General features: G+C 38.1%; 1 protein-coding gene across 2 annotated transcripts in view; it reads right to left on the bottom strand.

The window, feature by feature from the left end:
* The window catches only part of PDIA5 (protein disulfide isomerase family A member 5), a 281,836-nt gene that overhangs the window by 59,261 nt on the left and 204,814 nt on the right, over positions 1–17,761 (bottom strand). The gene's annotated exons all lie outside the window — the stretch shown is intronic.

Raw genomic sequence — 17,761 nt, 5'->3', positions numbered from 1 at the left:
CAGGAAGGAAAAAAGCACCAAACACTCACAAGGGGATGCTTGTGTGTGTGAGATTTCAGCGAATTTTTACTTCCGCGCATATGGAAGGGTGTCCCCTTGCGAGATTTTGCTTCCATGCATGCGCAGGAAGCAAAATAAAGCAAAATATATATATATTTTTAAAAAAAGATTGCACCACATGATGGACCAGCGAAGACAGCACTGGAGTTGTCATGTGCAAATTGCGCAATCCATGGGGCGCTATTGGAAAGGAGCTCAAGGGCACACCAATAGGAACCCACCACTGCTTTCAGCCCAGCGAACATCAATTTATGATTCAGTGAAACACGGTTATTTGTTTGTTCTATTTAGTGCTCTTTGTTATCTTCCATTAACTTCTTTGTCTTACCAGGGTAAATTCACTACGCAAGAATTTCCCCACACTTCATAAAAAAATAGTCCACAGTATTTTTGGTCCTGATAAATTCTACAGAAATTTTTTTTATACACATATATTTACCGATCAGATGTATTTCAAGAGCTTTGAAAAACATGTGAAAAGAGAGTACAAAGGGAACTGTATTATCCTAAATCATTCTTCTCAATTCACTTCAGTAACATCAGAAGACAAGTTAGTCTGTCTGCCTGTTTTTTCAATCAACTGCATAGAGTGAGCCTTATGTTTTGCCTTATCACTTCCTACTTCTTTCAATGATTGTTTGTTCGCTGAAAACATTTATATGACCACCCACCTTGAACCAAATTCTGGATGGTTTACAAACTCAAAATAAATGCAATACAGTATATGTCAGCACTAAAATAAAAACATTAAAAAAACAAAAAAGACTTGTACTGCAGCTAAATTTTCCCAAGCAGCCCACACTTCCATTTATCTCAGTACATACCAGCAGTGGGTTGCCCCTGGTTTGGTCCAGTTCTAAGAACCAGTAACACCGGTGGCGAGAGGCTCTACCCACCCATCCAGGATGTTTGTGTGCTTGCAGAGAAGCTACTGTACATGGGCAGAAGTGTTTCAAATGTGCACAAGTGCGCAACAGGTAATTTGGTAATTTAAATTTGTGAGACTCTGACTCCACCCCTTTTTAGGTTTGTTGTGGTTGCTTTGCATAGCATAGTAAACAATGTCTGTTTCTGCATAATTGTGTGTTGGTCTCTGGTTTAGATAAATTAGGAGAAATTTGTGAGGGAGATTTCTCCTACAAATGCACATTCCATATTTTTTAAAAAGAAATGGTTTAATAAAATATTTGAAAAAAAATTATGTTTGAAAAATACATTTGATTTTGTAGATTTGTAGTTGATGATTCTTGTCTGGAGACTAACAGTTGCCAGAAAATATTTGTCCTATGTTACTTTGTGAAATGAGTAAATGCCCCAAGCAGTTGATTTGAAAAAGTATTACTGATTACTTTCTCTAAGGGGCTGATCCAGCCTTATGGAACAGCTTGTCTCCCAATGTCAAGTTGCAGCCACGCGAGCAGTCTTGGGCCTTCCAAGAAATGCCCACATCTCATCATCACTCCGCGGACTGCATTGGCTACCAATCTGTTTCTGGAAACAATTCAAAGTGTTGGTTATGACCTATAAAGCCCTACATGCCATAGGACCAGACTATCTCCGAGACCGCCTTCTGCCGCACGAATCCCAGCAACCGGTGAGGTCCCACAGAGTTGGTTTCCTTAGGGTCCCGTCGACCAAACAATGTTGGCTGGCGGGACCTAGAGGAAGAGCCTTCTCTGTGGGGGCCCCGGCCCTCAGGAATCAGTTCCCCCCAGATATTTGTACTGCCCCCATTCTCCTCATCTTCTGAAAGAGTTTAAAAACTCATCTTTGCCGCCAGGCTGGTGTTCCTTAGATCTTCCCCCCTGACCAATGAGTGCATTAGTTTGAACGTTGAATTAATGATATTGAGTTTTTTTAAATTAGAATTTTAAGATTGTTTTTTAATGTATTAATTGGATTGTTATTATTGTTTTTTGTTTTTCTGTACATGCTGTGAGCCGCCCTGAGTCCTCGGAGAGGGGCGGCATACAAATCCAATTAAATCTAAATCTATATTCTCTCTGCTTTAATCTTCCAAAAGGCGGTAAAGATACTGATTTATGCAAGGGAGTGCTACACTGGGGCTGCTAACTTTCTAATTTATACCTTTGTGAACATTCTGTTTTATTGTAGAATTGTTATTGCTGATAGTTGATCTTGGAATTTATGTAACTATGAGATAACCAGAGCCCTTGATTGGGAAAACATACAAATTTCAGTAAATAAATAAATTGTGCTAAGCCCATCGGCGACTCCTTGAAATACACCTCAGATGTGGGTAGTGAAGCACGTCAGAAGATGATTAGAAAACAGGTAGAGAAAAGCTCCTCTTGAATCTGATTATATCTTAGTAATGATTTCTACAGAATATCAAGCTTATTCCATAGCAGCTACAGGAGCGAAGAAATATTTTTCTTCCTCCACCACTTCAGCCCGTTAGCTACTTCCAACAATTTCCAAAGCAATAGTCCAGGGGTGAAATGCTCCCAGTTCGTTCCTGCCTGTCAGTCATTGGAGAGCTGGTCGCAAAGAGAGTTCGAGGCTGCGCCCACCTGCCCAGATGCCACGATTTGGGTTCTTTTACCCTTTGCACATGCATGGAACACTTTGTGCATGCACAAAGGGTAAAAAGAACCAAAATGGCGGTGTTGGGGCAGGTGGGCGGAGCCTCGCACTCTCTTCACGATCAACTCTCCGACGACTGACAGGCACGAGCGAACCGGGAGCAATAGACTTGTATTGTAACTAAAAAAGACATTTAAAAATGTAGAACAATGTAAAACTCCCCATATATGCTACCTTCTTTCTCTTCATTTTTTCTCCAGAATAATTTTTAAATACTTCAGTTTAATAACATCTTCAAAAATATTTACCGTATATGTAAATATATTCAGTACTGTAATGTACAGGTGAAATTATACCGTTTGACAATGTTTCTTCTGATAAAGCATCGGAGATAATAGAATATGATTTTTAAAACTGCAATGGTTTGGTTCTCTAAATCTTAGCTCCCCATTAGCTATCTTAATCAATATGGATGTATTGTCCTTATTAATGTCTCTTCTTGTTTGTTCTCTTTATTTGTTAATTTTATTCCCTTTATTCCCTATTAATTTTATTCTCCTTTTACCAGAGTTACCCAGATTGTTTACATAGCTAGAGCTGGACATGAATATCCCCAGTCACAATTCAACACCTTATCCACCTGTTCTCTTCAATGTATAGAAAAGTGTAGCTATCTTTGACAGCACACATTTTATAAAATACTCTGAAATTTAATTTAATCACACAACCAAAGGAAAAACAAAAATTAGTCATTTTGCATTGCAACTGATTTCCATGCTACCTCTAATACAGTGTTTCCCAACCTTGGCAACTTGAAGATATTTGGACTTCAACTCCCAGAATTCCCCAGCCAGCGAATGCTGGAATTCTGGGAGTTGAAGTCCAGATATCTTCAAGTTGCCAAGGTTGGGAAACACTGATCTAATAGGTCTGTACTTCCTTAGATTGCACTTTTACAAACTTACTTCTAAATTTGTTAGTGGGGGAGTAAACAAGCATATTTCATTAGTTAGGGAAGTGTTATATCAGTATTTTCATCTCCATTTTTCTCTTTTATCCCTTATAACTGGAGTTATATCTGAGCATCTATCAAGATTTGAGAGAACTTGTTTCATGAAGCCAATCTTTCAAGGGAATTGTTTTTCAATTTTTTACTCTTTCCAGACACCTTGCGTATTTAAAAAACCCCCACCTCATCTGTTTTTACTTGTAATTATTGTTAGGGCTTTTTCAAAAGGAGAATACATTTACATGTGTCACCATCTTTCTTGGAACCATAAGGAGGCCATCATACAACAGAATGAAACAAGCATCTGTTCCATAATTTTAGGAAACATGTAGCCAGCCATTACTCTAGTGTTTGTATGTCAAAGTAGACAAAAGAACAAAGCAAAGCAGAACAGATTGCACCATTAAGTACTCACCAGATTTATTTATTTGTTTATTTATTACATTCGCAGACTGCCTGCTTCTGTTTCAATTTTGGATGCTATACAACATTGATGGCGAACCTTTTTTTGCTCTGGTACCAAAAGGGAGCACACCGGAGTGATAGTGCGTGCATGCCCACACCCATGATGCAATGCCCCCCCCCTGTGCATGCGTGCACAACTACTCCCCTACACGCTCCCCACCCATGCATGCAAGCAGACATCACTGAAGTCTCCAGACTTCTGGTAGGCCCATTGGGACATTTTTCGCCCTCCCTGAGCTTCAGGAAAGCCTCCCAAAGCCTGGGGAGAGTGAAAAACAGCCCAACGTGCCTACCGGAACTTCATTTTTGAACTTCTGGTAACCCCATTTGGTCAGTTTTTCGCAATCCACAGGCTCTGGAGACTTTCCCGAAACCTAGGGAGGGCAAAAACGGCCTCCTTCACCCTCTGGAAGGCCAAAAATCAGCTAGCCACCGTGCACATGCATATTGGAACTGACACAGGGCAATCTCTGGGACCGCCTTCTCCCGCACGAATCCCAGCGACCAGTTAGGTCCCACAGAGTGGGTCTTCTCCAAGTCCCGTCAACTAAACAATGTGGTTTGGTGGGACCCAGGGGAAGAGCCTTCCTATGGCGGCCCCGGCCCTCTGGAACCAACTCCCCCCAGAGATTAGAATTGCCCACACCCTCCTCGCCTTTCGTAAGCTCCTTAAAACCCACCTCTGCCGTCAGGCATGGGGGAACTGAGATATTCTTTCTCCCTAGGCCTCTACAATTTATGTATGGTATGTTTGTATGTATGTTTGGTTTTATAAATAAGGTTTTTTTAGTTGTTTTAGTATTGGATTGTTACTTGCTGTTTTTATCACTGTTGTTAGCCGCCCTGAGTCCACGGAGAGGGGCGGCATACAAATCCAATAAATAAATAAATAAATAAATAAAATAAATAAATGCCTCGCATGCCCTCAGATATGGCTCGTGTAACATGTGTGCCATAAGTTCACCATCACGGCTATACAATATGAAACAACAATAATAAAATAATACAGAAACCATATGAAACAAAAAAATTGAGAGAGGAGTATAATTACTGCCAAAACAAATATCCTTCATGAGGTCCACCAACGACACGACTCTATGGTATTTGGGGAGAGCCAAGTTTTATTTATCTAGGTTTATTTAATTATATCAGATTTAGACAAATGATTCTGGGTGATTTACAGATTTAAGGGCTCATTTAAATAGAGCTAGTATGAGGGCCATATGATTTCCTTTGAGATTTACACTTCCATAATTCTACTTACATCAATACATGTATTATTCCGTTAAAAGCCTATGGAAACACACAAACACACACACATTGTTCTAGCTAGACATGATTAGATCATGAAATGTAAGAGCTTTTCCTTTCTTTTTCAACTGAGAGGGTATAAACTAAAGTGACCCTGGTGATAAAATGTAATAAATGAATATGAACTAGATTATTTTCATTAACTCTTTTCTTCCCATTGCAATAATGGCCGGGGGGAAAACAAGTTTGAAACAAAGCTGTTCTCTATTTGGATACTTTGTGCATATTTCCTAGAATCTTTCAATTCTTTATTACTGGATATTAATTTAATTCCCACAGCAACACCAATGCAATCCAATCCACCTTTCTTTGCTAGTTTATTCCTATTAAGGGTTTTGTTCTCTCAAATATGCTAGTAGGATTTAACAGTTAACTATACAAGACAAATCTCAGAGCTGCCAACTGCTGCATTATGATTCCCTAAACAGTTTTAAATTCCTTGCTGCTAAACTCTTCTTGGTTTTCAAACAAAACTCTCCAAGAGCATGTTAAATCCAAATGCTTCCCAATATGCTTGAATAACGAGAAAGGCTTACAGCTTGACTATAAATTTTTTTCCTGTGAATGATACACATTTTTCAGAGAGATGTCTTTTTGCATTGAAGTGAGAATTGGCCTAGATTGAAGACTGGACACTCCAGAAGTTGTGAATACTCCAACACTGGAAGTTTTTAAGAAGATGTTAGATAACCATTTGTCTGAAGTAGTGTAGGGTTTCCTGCCTAAGCAGGGGTTTGGACTAGAAGACCTCCAAGGTCCCTTCCAACTCTGTTGTTGTTGTTGTTGTTGTTGTTGTTGTTGCTGTTGTTATTAAATGACTGGTATTCACCACAAAAAAGGTCAAAATTTTTGGTTTTCTTAGATGGGGTGCTTTGACTCATGACCATCATGACATTTGACAAAAACTCCTAGCATTATTATAATCATAAATTAAAATCTATCTGTAGCACCAAGGTATGGGAATGATAAAGGCTCAAAAAGTATATTCTTCCATATGTGGTGGTTGTGTCCAGAAGCCAGGAAGTACTGGATTAAAATCAGAAAATGGTTAGAAGAAATCACAAGTCAACGAATTGAGTTAAAGCCAGAATTATTTTTATTAGTGATAATAAGAGGAAACTACAGTAAGGAAATTCAATACAGTAGTACCCCTAGATACGAGCATAATTCGTTCCATAAGGGAACTTGTATCTCGAGGCAACTCGTATCTGGAACAAGTTGTTTTTCCCCTCCGAGATAACCAAAAGCAAGGATTCTTGCGCCACCTAGTGGACGCTCGGCTCGTATCCCGAATTTGAGCTCGGAACTAGAACAGAAATGTCTCTTCCCTCGTGGCTCGTATCTTGAAATACTCGCATGTAGAGCAGCTCGTATCTAAAGGTACTACTGTATATTGCATATAATAACAGTGTTCAGAATTGTTTATGTGCAAAACTGGAAACAGGAAAGCATGCCCTCCGAAGGAATGGTGATCATAAAGGTGTTAGACTGTGGTGATGAAATTGAAATTAAAAGAGAGAGGGGAGACAGAATATTATTTGGTTTGGGAGACATGGTACAAATGGCTAGAGAATAGAAGTAAAGATTAAATATAAAGGTAACTTAAGAGGTACACTAAAATTTAATGATAATGTATATAGTTAAAGGAAGAATCAGGAATGTAATTGTTATGTATAAATGAGAATTAATTATGCTGGAGCACACAGGAATGATCTGAATGGCAGCTCCTCATGAGGAGACCATAAAACAGCAATCTCCCAAGGGTTTGAGCACCAGAAGCTGAAGCAGATGATATCTTTACTTTCAGCAGCAGTGGAGCCATTAATAAGGACACCAAACCAGCCTCATTTTCTCATCACATTTGAAAAGTCTTAATTTAACCGTTTTATGAATATTTGAGGTCTTCAAAATGAACAGTTTAATTTGACACCTAGTGGGTTTTATACCTTATTTAGATTTAAAACATTTAAACAGAGACTTAAAAATTTTAAAATAATACAATTGGCAAAAGCAAAAAAAGGAGGAGTGAGGGGGAAGGAATGATTTAGGAGAGTTTTAAGCACATATATTTATTCGACTTCTATGCCACCCAATTCCAAAGGACTCAGGGCAGCTAGATTGGGAGAGCACAGAGATTGGAATATTGGATTGTTGTTGTTTTGCCATAAAGTCTGGAAAACATCATTAAAAATATACTTGTGAGAAATAGCTAAAATGAACTAAACCCATATTAGCAACTTACTCTTAATGAAGGACCAGGTAGAAAAGAGTTAAAGTAGCTAAACTGCTTACCACCTTATCCTAAATATTTTTGGGTAACTGGATTGAGATATTAATAGCAAAAATTTCAATAGAGATTTCATTGAATACATTTTAGAAGATGAGATTTTTTTTTTTAAAAAAAAAGCTTTTACCCTAGCATGGACAACAAAATTGAGATCACCATAATGGAAATACAAGAAATTAATCAAAGAAAGGATCTGGAAATGGAACACTTGCAACAAGAGAGCCTTGATAATGGCTCCTTTAAGAGATCTATGAAGTAGACATGTGAAAGTTTTGAAGATTCCTCTTGATTGCCAAAGACTCATAAACGATTAATGGAATGATTTAAAGATTGAAATTGTGAAGAACAAAAAGAAGGATTATATAGTTGGCTATTTAATCAGGGATAAGTTATTTGTTTGATATTCCTGGCAACTCCTAATATATTTTTTACTGAACCAGGAATGAAAAGAGGATAATTTCTGAGTTGCGTATAGATAAAAGTTAGATAATGGGGAGAAGATAGTTTAGTTTAGTTCACCTTAGCTTTTACTGGGCTGAAACACTTCAATAAAATTGTACTTTTGAAAAAGCAACAAGGAAGCCAGAGCTAAACTAGGAAAAGGAAAGGGGAAGAAATCTAAGTGGAGACAGCTCTAGAAACTCATTTATAACTGGCATATTTAGATTGGAAAATGCTGACAAGATATGTGCTGCTGTTAAAACACAGCTCACTGCTGCTTAAATTAAGAAAAAAGAAATGTCATTATTGTATAAATGAGGCATCAAAGAAAATGAATCAAAGAATCCTGTAGGGATTAAATTGGATTGAAATGGATGGCTATAGAAATTGAATAAATAAATAAATTCGCCATTAAGGCTGTCTGCAAGTAACATTGTTATTAAAATCTGAAATAATAACAATTATTTGTATATAGGAGTCCTGAATTACATTAGTTTGGGCAGAAGACATGAACATTTGATTAAATAGGATCCCTCAAAATTCAATCATTAGTTCATGTTACTCTACTGAGTAACATAGAACTTAGAGAAATACTTTGCCTGTTCAAGCATTCTATAAATTTTCTAAATAAAATTGAATTCTGAAAAATAAGTCTGATCACAACAGCAAAATTTATGGGAATGCATACATTAGGTTGTATGATTAATTGTTCGCATATTGTTTTCATATTTGTTTGTCACCCAGAGTTGCTTTGGAGTTGTGCAGTGTTATAAATTTGAGAGGTAAATAAAATAAAATACTTCAGGGGAAAAACATCATTTCAGCTAAATCACTGGTAGGAGGGAAGTCAGCAGGCTTAAACAGATTGTCCATATTTTATGAACATGGTTAAACTGGGAACAGGAACAGCTACACAAAACCAACAATGTACAATTTATGAGATTTGCAGCAAACCCTGTGAAAAAATGAGTCAGTTGCTATACAAGTTCAGATCCTTATAAAAGTATTATTGTTAACCAATACTTATTTTATAGCCTGTAGTAAACTTTAATATATTCTTATTACCCTATTTCATTGAGCTGTAGAAGACATTTAAGGTATCATAATCTAAAACTAGGAAAGTAAATCAAAATATTCAATATTAATTTGTTATTGTACTGTATTACCATCCTCCTTAATCCGCCAAATTCCACAAATTACAAGGCATTGATTTTTATTATTACTTTTAAAATATTGTTTTTTACTGCTTTCCTTGGTCCAAGAAAATGGAATAATTTTACTACCTCTTTTGACTGGTGCTGCAAGGAATCATTTAATCTGAAAGCACTCATCAACTTTTAAATTATAGTTTTGTTTCTATTCTATGATATCAATTTTTAACACCAATTTTAGCACATTATCAATATGAACAAGTAGAAATAGAGGAGTCTGCTATTTTTAGGCATTATTCTCAACTAGCTAACATTTTTTTCCCAGCTTTGGTCTCAAGATTGCAAATAGAAATAAAATCTTTCATTTCACACATTACCCTTTTCTATTTGAGTTTATTTACAAAAGTATATAAGACTGATGGTTTTGCTGAGGCATTTGTTTTTATTTCAAAAACGCTTCCTAACTTCCTGGTCTTCTGCTATGCTCACTATATTTTATGAGTGGATCTGTTTAAAATATAATTTTGCTTCGTAATAATGAATAACAAGGGGAAAGGGTTAATTTTTTTACATACTTGCAGAAGATCACCTATCACAGCAAGTATGCTTCTGTTGCATTTAACCTTCTATATTTCAGATAAAGTGCCTAGACTCAATTATGCAATATGCTCCACTGGGAAGAAAACAAGGTATTCTAAAACCATTAGAAACATTAAGAATTTGAATAAAGAAACCATCCACAAGTTAAGAAATAATGTGTTTTTCTTTCTATAATTTTTTTTCAGAACCACTTTGAAATTATTTCATGATAATGTGTACTGTTCTAAGAACATCATTTTGCGTACTGCATGATGTTACGGAATCTACTCTAAGTAATTCTTGCAAAAGTTTGGGTGAGAAAGGAACCAGCTCAACGTCATGTACAATAACGGACTACACAATATTATTATTTTTTTAACAGGGAAGTAACTGCAGCCATATTTCAAATTAATTGGTATTATTCACTAGGCAACAGAGGAAATTCATTTTTAAAAGGCATGAACATATAGCTATTTTTAATGACATAAAATAGTTTTATTGTGACATCAATCATTATAAACTCTAGAGTACAGGCAAGTCTCTTCTAAATTTGCAATGCATGCCAGTTAGTTCCACAAATGAGTCCCTAATTCCAGTTTCCAAAACCAAGGTTGCATTTTTGATTAATTATGCTTTCCTTCTTTTCTTCCCTTCTGCAATAGTTGTCCAAGAGCATCAAAGACAATCTTCCCAAACCTTATATCCCCTCAATCATCTTAGACTGCAAAGAACCAAATGCTCCGATTCATTGAAATCCAGAATGTTTGGAAAACCCTACAATGAATAAGGCTTTTTCATGAAAGTCTACATTGGGAAAAATCTCTTATGATAAGCGAGATTAAAGACCTTGATACATTAAGATATATGCTGTAAGTAAGTAACGAAAAACACTATGTTACTTTAACAAACTTTCATGATGTATTCACTTCTGTTTGATGTTGTATTTATTATTATCTCTTCACAACAATATGAAGTCACAGCGGCCAGTCCTTTAGCTGGTTCTGGCCTTCATTTGCATTGAGTTCTTACCAAGAATTTAGGATGTTTTAACTGCATCCTTCTTTCCGTCCTTTTTAAAAAAATACATACATATCAATGGAAGATTAGATTCAGAAGATATTTTTGTATGTGTGTCTTCAAGTCAGTTTTTTACTTCTGGCAACTAGTATGATTTGATTGCTTATTTGTACCTCTGACTATCATTAAGTGTTGTACCTTATGATTCTTGATGAATGTATCTTTTCTTTTATGCACATTGAGAGGATATGCACCAAGAAAAATTCCTTGTGTGCCCAATCACACTTGGCCAATAACTATTCTATTCTATTCTATTCTATTCTATTCTATTCTACTCTACTCTAGAAAAGTCCCTGCAGTTTTCTTGACAAGATTTCATAAGTGAGTTGCCCTTACCTTCTTCCTAGTGTTGAGAGAGAGTGACTGGCCCAAGGTCATTCAGAAACATTTACTGGTAGAAAATATTTCTTCCTTACAGGAGCATTATTGCAAGTCCCTGACATTTTTTTGTCTCCTTTTTCCTTCCTTCCTCAGAAATATAAATCAGAGATTCCTCTGTGTTGTCCCCCCAGGACTCTCTGACCCAGCTCACTGTGGTGAGAGTTGCTTGGCCTCAAATTACACTGCTTTCACTGCTTTCTACACTGGCCTTCAGATACCAATGTGCTTTTAGCTATTCCTTCCCTCCCTCCCTTCCTCCCTCTTTCCTTCCTTCCTTCCTTCCTTCCTTCCTTCCTTCCTTCCTTCCTTCCTTCCTTCCTTCCTTCCTTCCTTCTCTGCTGTTCATTTCTACGGTCTTTTAGTTTAATACATCCCTTCAGTTGAAGCTTCCTTTTATTTCTCTCCCCCTCAAAATTAGTTCTTAGCTTATTAATGGCACAACTTTTACAGATACAATTATTCCAACTTTGAAAGAATTGGAAAAGATCAGAAAGCATCAAGATTTCAAAATCAAAGTTGAAAAATTTGTCTTCCTGAAAGGAGTTCCCTATTTGTACTTTCAGAGAACCTTATACGTGGAAATGCCAGAGACAGAGCCTTGGAGCTTGACATTTTTGGTAATTCCATATTGCTGTCAACATTATTAATGAGCACCAAATATATACAGATCCGAAAATGTCTAATTCTCAGACAGATCTGATAGGATCGAATCATAACCACAGCTCAATTATCCTAAAAGCTACAAGTATGTACACTAGAGACCCCCAGCAGGGCGATGCAAATTATGAATTTGCATAAAGCCTCTTCAAAAACTTTTAGCATAGGAAATGTGGCAGATTGCCCAAAGGAAAAATTAAGTATCCATAATACTTCATACAAAACTCTAAATCACATAATCAGTTACGGTGTAGGGACAGATATAGAAATATAGAATATGTTATGACATTAGCACTGCTCAGAATTAAATCTTCATAAGCCTATAATTAATAAAACCAGAAGCAGTGATGATGTCTTTCTGCAACCTCATAATAATCCAGACTTTGGAGTCTATTTCTAGCCAAATGTGTTTGATTACATGACCCTTATAAGTTATGGATTAAGAGAGATAATAAAACATTTTTATCGCCAACATCCATCTGATTAGATAACCCATCAAATTTTACTACCTAATTCAGTTGTTCAGATTTTTTTTTTATTACAGTCATCTCTTTACTCGATAATCATAAATATGTAAAGATTTCCTCATCCCAACAACAATTCTTGTGTAAGTTTTTTAGGACGCAGTATTTATTTTTCAAGTTAATATTGCTAAATTTGAAGGTTGTGCCTTCAACTATGGAAAAGTCTGGACAAAAAAACTAATTAGAAGGGGCATCTTCAAGGATGACTCATTTCACCCTTATTATGTTCCCACTTTCAGTGGTTGTGAAGGAAACATATCTTGGCTATCAAATGGCTAAACATTGTAATAAAGTTTCACATTTGCTTTATATGGATGATCTGAAGCTTTATGGAAAATCAGAAACTGAAATCGAATCATTGGAAAATATTGTAAGAAACCATCAGAAAGTGTTAGGATGAAGCTTTCCAAACTGGGCATTTTGCAGTTGGATAATAGGTAGGTTAGGTTTAGGTTTATTGGATTTATATGCCGCCCCTCTCTGCAAACTCGGGGCGGCTCACAACAATAATAAAAAACAGTACAGTACACAATACCAAATCCAATGCCCACCCATCCAGTTCCAATTTAAATTAATAATCTCATAAAAAACAGTATATATAAAAAACAGGCACACAGTCAATCAATCAACAAAACAACATGGGCAAAGGGGAGGTGTTTTAGTTTCCCCATGCCTGACGGCAAAGGTGGGTCTTAAGGAGTTTACGAAAGGCAGGGAGGGTGGGGGCAATCCTAATCTCAGGGGGGAGCTGGTTCCAGAGGGTCAGGGCCCCCACAGAGAAGGCTCTTCCCCTGGGTCCCGCCAGACGACATTGTTTAGTCGACGGGACCTGGAGAAGGCCAACTCTGTGGGACCTAACCGGTCGCTGGGATTCGTGCGGCAGGAGGCGGTCCTGAAGATATTCTGGTCCGGTGCCATGAAGGGCTTTATAGGTCATAACCAACACTTTGAATTGTGACCGGAAACTGATCGGCAGCCAATGCAGACTGCGGAGTGTTGGAGTGATATGGGCATACTTGGAGAAGCCCATAATTGCTCTCGCAGCTGCATTCTGCACGATTTGAAGTTTCCGAACACTTTTCAAAGGTAGCCCCATGTAGAGAGCGTTACAGTAGTCGAGCCTCGAGGTGATGAGGGCATGAGTGACTGTGAGCAATGACTCCCGGTCCAAATAGGGCCGCAACTGGCGCACCAGGCGAACCTGGGCAAACGCCCCCCTCGCCACAGCTGAAAGGTGTTTTTCTAATGTGAGCTGTGGATCGAGGAGGACGCCCAAGTTGCGGACCCTCTCTGAGGGGATCAATAATTCCCCCCCCCAGGGTAATGGACGGACAGATAGAATTGTCCTTGGGAGGCAAAACCCACAGCCACTCCGTCTTGTCTGGGTTGAGTTTGAGTTTGTTGACACCCATCCAGGCCCCAACAGCCTCCAGGCACCGGCACATCACTTCCCCTGCTTCGTTGACTGGACATGGGGTGGAGATGTACAACTGGGTATCATCGGCATATTGATGATACCTCACCCCATGCCCTTGGATGATCTCACCCAGCGGTTTCATGTAGATATTAAATAGCAGGGGGGAGAGGACCGACCCCTGAGGCACCCCACAATGGAGAAACCTCGGGGTCGACCTCTGACCCCCCACTAACACCGACTGCGACCGACCGGAGAGGTAGGAGGAGAACCACTGAAGAACAGTGCCTCCCACTCCCAACCCCTCCAGCCGGCGCAGAAGGATACCATGGTCGATGGTATCGAAAGCCGCTGAGAGGTCAAGGAGCACCAGGACAGAGGACAAGCCCCTGTCCCGGGCCCGCCAGAGATCATCCATCAACGCGACCAAAGCAGTTTCCATGCTGTAGCCGGGCCTGAATCCAGACTGCTTCATCCAAGGACCGCTGGAGTTGAAGTGCCACCACCTTCTCGACAACCTTCCCCATGAAGGGAAGGTTGGAGACTGGACGGTAGTTATTAAGGTATATTGGGTCCAGGTATATTGTATTACCAGGGGTATCAAACTGATGGCCTGTTGACTAGATACATCACATGCAGGCCATGCCCACTTCAGCTCCACAAAGGCAAAATATGTCACATGTCATGTGATATCACGTGACACAATCGAGCTTGACACTCGCGGTATAAACAAACTGGATGTATTATTTACTAATTACATTTTTAAAAAGCGAGAACATTACTAAAGACAAAATTCAACAGTGGAAACATAAAACTCTGGACCCTAGCTGTGACACAATAAACTGGTGGAATTATTAATTGGACACAGCTGAATTGGGCAGTTTGAACCGACCAACAAGAAAACTGATATCTATTCATTACACATTATATCTCTGTAGTGAAATTGATAGATTACTGTAAATCTGCCCTACAAAAATGGAAGAAGAAGTTTACTTAAAGTCAAAAAATTGTTGAAGAAGGAAAGAATGCATTGGTTGATTATGTAAAAGATAGTAAAAAACAAGCACTGAAGTTGGAACTTATTGAATGTGCAGGAAACCAAACATGCATATCAAAATAATTGTAATAAAAGAACTACAAGAGAGCTGGCAAGGAAAAGCATGACACGAACAATTTCTACAAAAGATCAAGAGGAAAAGTGGGTAAAGATAAAATCTGACAATGACAATGGCTTCCAACTAAAACATTAAAAAAAAAAAGAAACTGAAGATTTGATTTTGATCAAGAGCAAACTACTTAAACTAATGCAATCAGGGCCAGCCCAGCAATGAAAAATGTTCAAATGGTTCAAATTGCAAAGTGTGCAAAGAAGGAGTAGATCATATACTCAGTGCGTGAAAGAGACCGATGATAAGTTATTAGGTAAGACAACTGCCAAAATGATTCAGTCGAACTACTGTAAAAATTGTCATTTGCCAGTAATGAAAATGGGTGGAAACCTATAGTTGAAAAAGCGTAGTTTGAAATATTGTGGAATTTCATAAACTGATAAATGTCTTGGCTCCTAACACAGTTTTAGCTGTGGTTGAAAACAAGAAAGTGTGGATTATTAATGTGGCAATATGATAGTAGAACAAAGAATTGGAGAAGATCAGAAAGTATCAGGATTTCAAAATCAAAACTGAAAAATTGTTATCTAAAGTGATCCTTTGATTTTCGGTACACTGGGTGCCATATCAAAAATTTTTTGGATGGCACTTAGAAAATCTACGCATTGACAAAATTTCCATTCATCTATTACGAAAGGCCACACCACTTGGATTCTCACATTTACTATGCCGCTGTATTACGACATCCTGGGTTCTTGGGAAGAACTTGACACAAATGAAGTCAAACATGAGTTAAGGAACTGGCACTTGACATTTCCTATTGCTACGTATAATAATAAATGAACATTTTTAAATAAATAGGTCATGCAGTTTTTAAAAAAATGTATAACAAAACTGATTTAAACAACATTGTTTCAAACTTTCTATGAAAACAAATTTAGGCTCTCACAATTTTTTTGTCTTGTGGGCTAAATTTCATAAGAAGTCTGTTTCCAAATACAGTGATACCTTGTCTTACGGACTTAATTGGTTCCAGGACTAGGTTCGTAAGGTGAAAAGTTCGTAACATGAAACAATGTTTCCCATAGGAATAAATGGAAAAGTGATAAATGCGTGCAAGCCCAAAATTCACCCCTTTTGCCAGCTGAAGCGCCCATTTTCGTGCTGGTGGGTTTCCCCTGAGGCTCCCCTCCATGGGAAACCCCACCTCCGGATTTTGCGATGCTGCAGGGGAATCCCAGTAGGGGAATCCCGCCAGCATGAAAACGGGCGCTTCGGCTGGCAATGGAAGTCTGGAGGTGGGGTTTCCCAGTGAGGGAAGCTTCAGAAAAATCGCAGCATTGCAAATGCTTTCCATTGGGGAATCCTGGCGGTGGCAGTCATGAGGCAGGGGAATCCCTGTGGCAGTAAGAGAGTGCATGGACCTGGGCTCGGGTTCGTAAGTAGAAAATGTTCGGAAGTAAAGGCAAAAGAATCTTAAACACCGGGTTCGTATCTCAAAAAGTTCATTAGTAGAGGCATTTGTGAGTAGAGGTACCACTGTATTTCATTTAGCAGCCCCAGAAATCTCTTTCATTGCTGAACACTCATTGAATAAGCTGCATTTGGACTTACAACCACATGGTTTGCTTAATGACCATAGTAATTTAACCACTGTTGTAAAAACCAGCTCATACTTCCATCTCTTACAATACTAGACAACACAGTATCTACAGTAGAGATCTTCAACTTTTTAGGTTCTACCATATCTCAAGATCTAAAATGGCCACCTAACATCAAAAACATCATCAAAAAAGCACAACAAAGAATGTTCTTTCTGCCCCAGCTCAGGAAGCTCAAACTGCCCAAGGAGCTGCTGATACCGTTCTACAGAGGAATCATTGAGTCTGTCATCTGCACCTCTATAACTGTCTGGTTCGGTTCTGCAACCCAACAAGGCAGACACAGAGGACAATCAGAACTGCAGAAAAAACAATTGCTAACCACAACACCAACTTGCCTTCCATTGAGGACCTGTATACTGCATGAGTCAAAAAGAGGGCTGTGAAAATAGTTACAGATACCTTACATCCTGGACACAAACTGCTTCAACTCCTACCCTCAAAACGACACTATAGAGCACTGCACACCAGAACAACTAGACACAAGAACAGTTTTTTCCTGAACGCCATCACTCTGCTAAACAAAAATGCTCTCAACACTGTCAAACTATTTACTAAGTCTGCACTACTATTAATCTTCTCATTGTTCCTATCACCCATCTCTTCCCACTAATGACTGAATGACTATAACTTTGTTGCTTGTATCTTTACGATTTATATTGACAGTCAATACAATGAATTGATACAAATCATACAATCCATATGATTTGGTTGTATTATTTGTACCTGGACTATCATTAAGTGTTGTACCTTATAATTGTTGATGAACATATCTTTTCTTTTATGTACATTGAGAGCATAAAAACCAAGACAAATTCCTTGTGTGTCCAATCATACTTGGCCAATAAAATTCTATTCAATTCTATTCTAAAATGGTTGTAAAATCGAATTCAGTCATGTAGTAACTTGACCTACAACCAAAACTGCAGCTTGCTTGTGCTTGTAAGTCAATAATTACCTGTATCATTTACCTGATCCACGAGAAAGGGCAATGGCATGCAACTGGTACTAAGTTTTTCCTAAAAGCTAAATGTATTCAATAAAGTTTACATTATTTATCCAAACACATTTCATGCATCTTATTCGTT

The sequence above is a fragment of the Erythrolamprus reginae genome, chromosome 1 (genome assembly GCF_031021105.1).
Source record: "Erythrolamprus reginae isolate rEryReg1 chromosome 1, rEryReg1.hap1, whole genome shotgun sequence".
NCBI lineage: Eukaryota > Metazoa > Chordata > Lepidosauria > Squamata > Dipsadidae > Erythrolamprus > Erythrolamprus reginae.
This window is presented reverse-complemented; position numbering and strand designations above follow the sequence as displayed.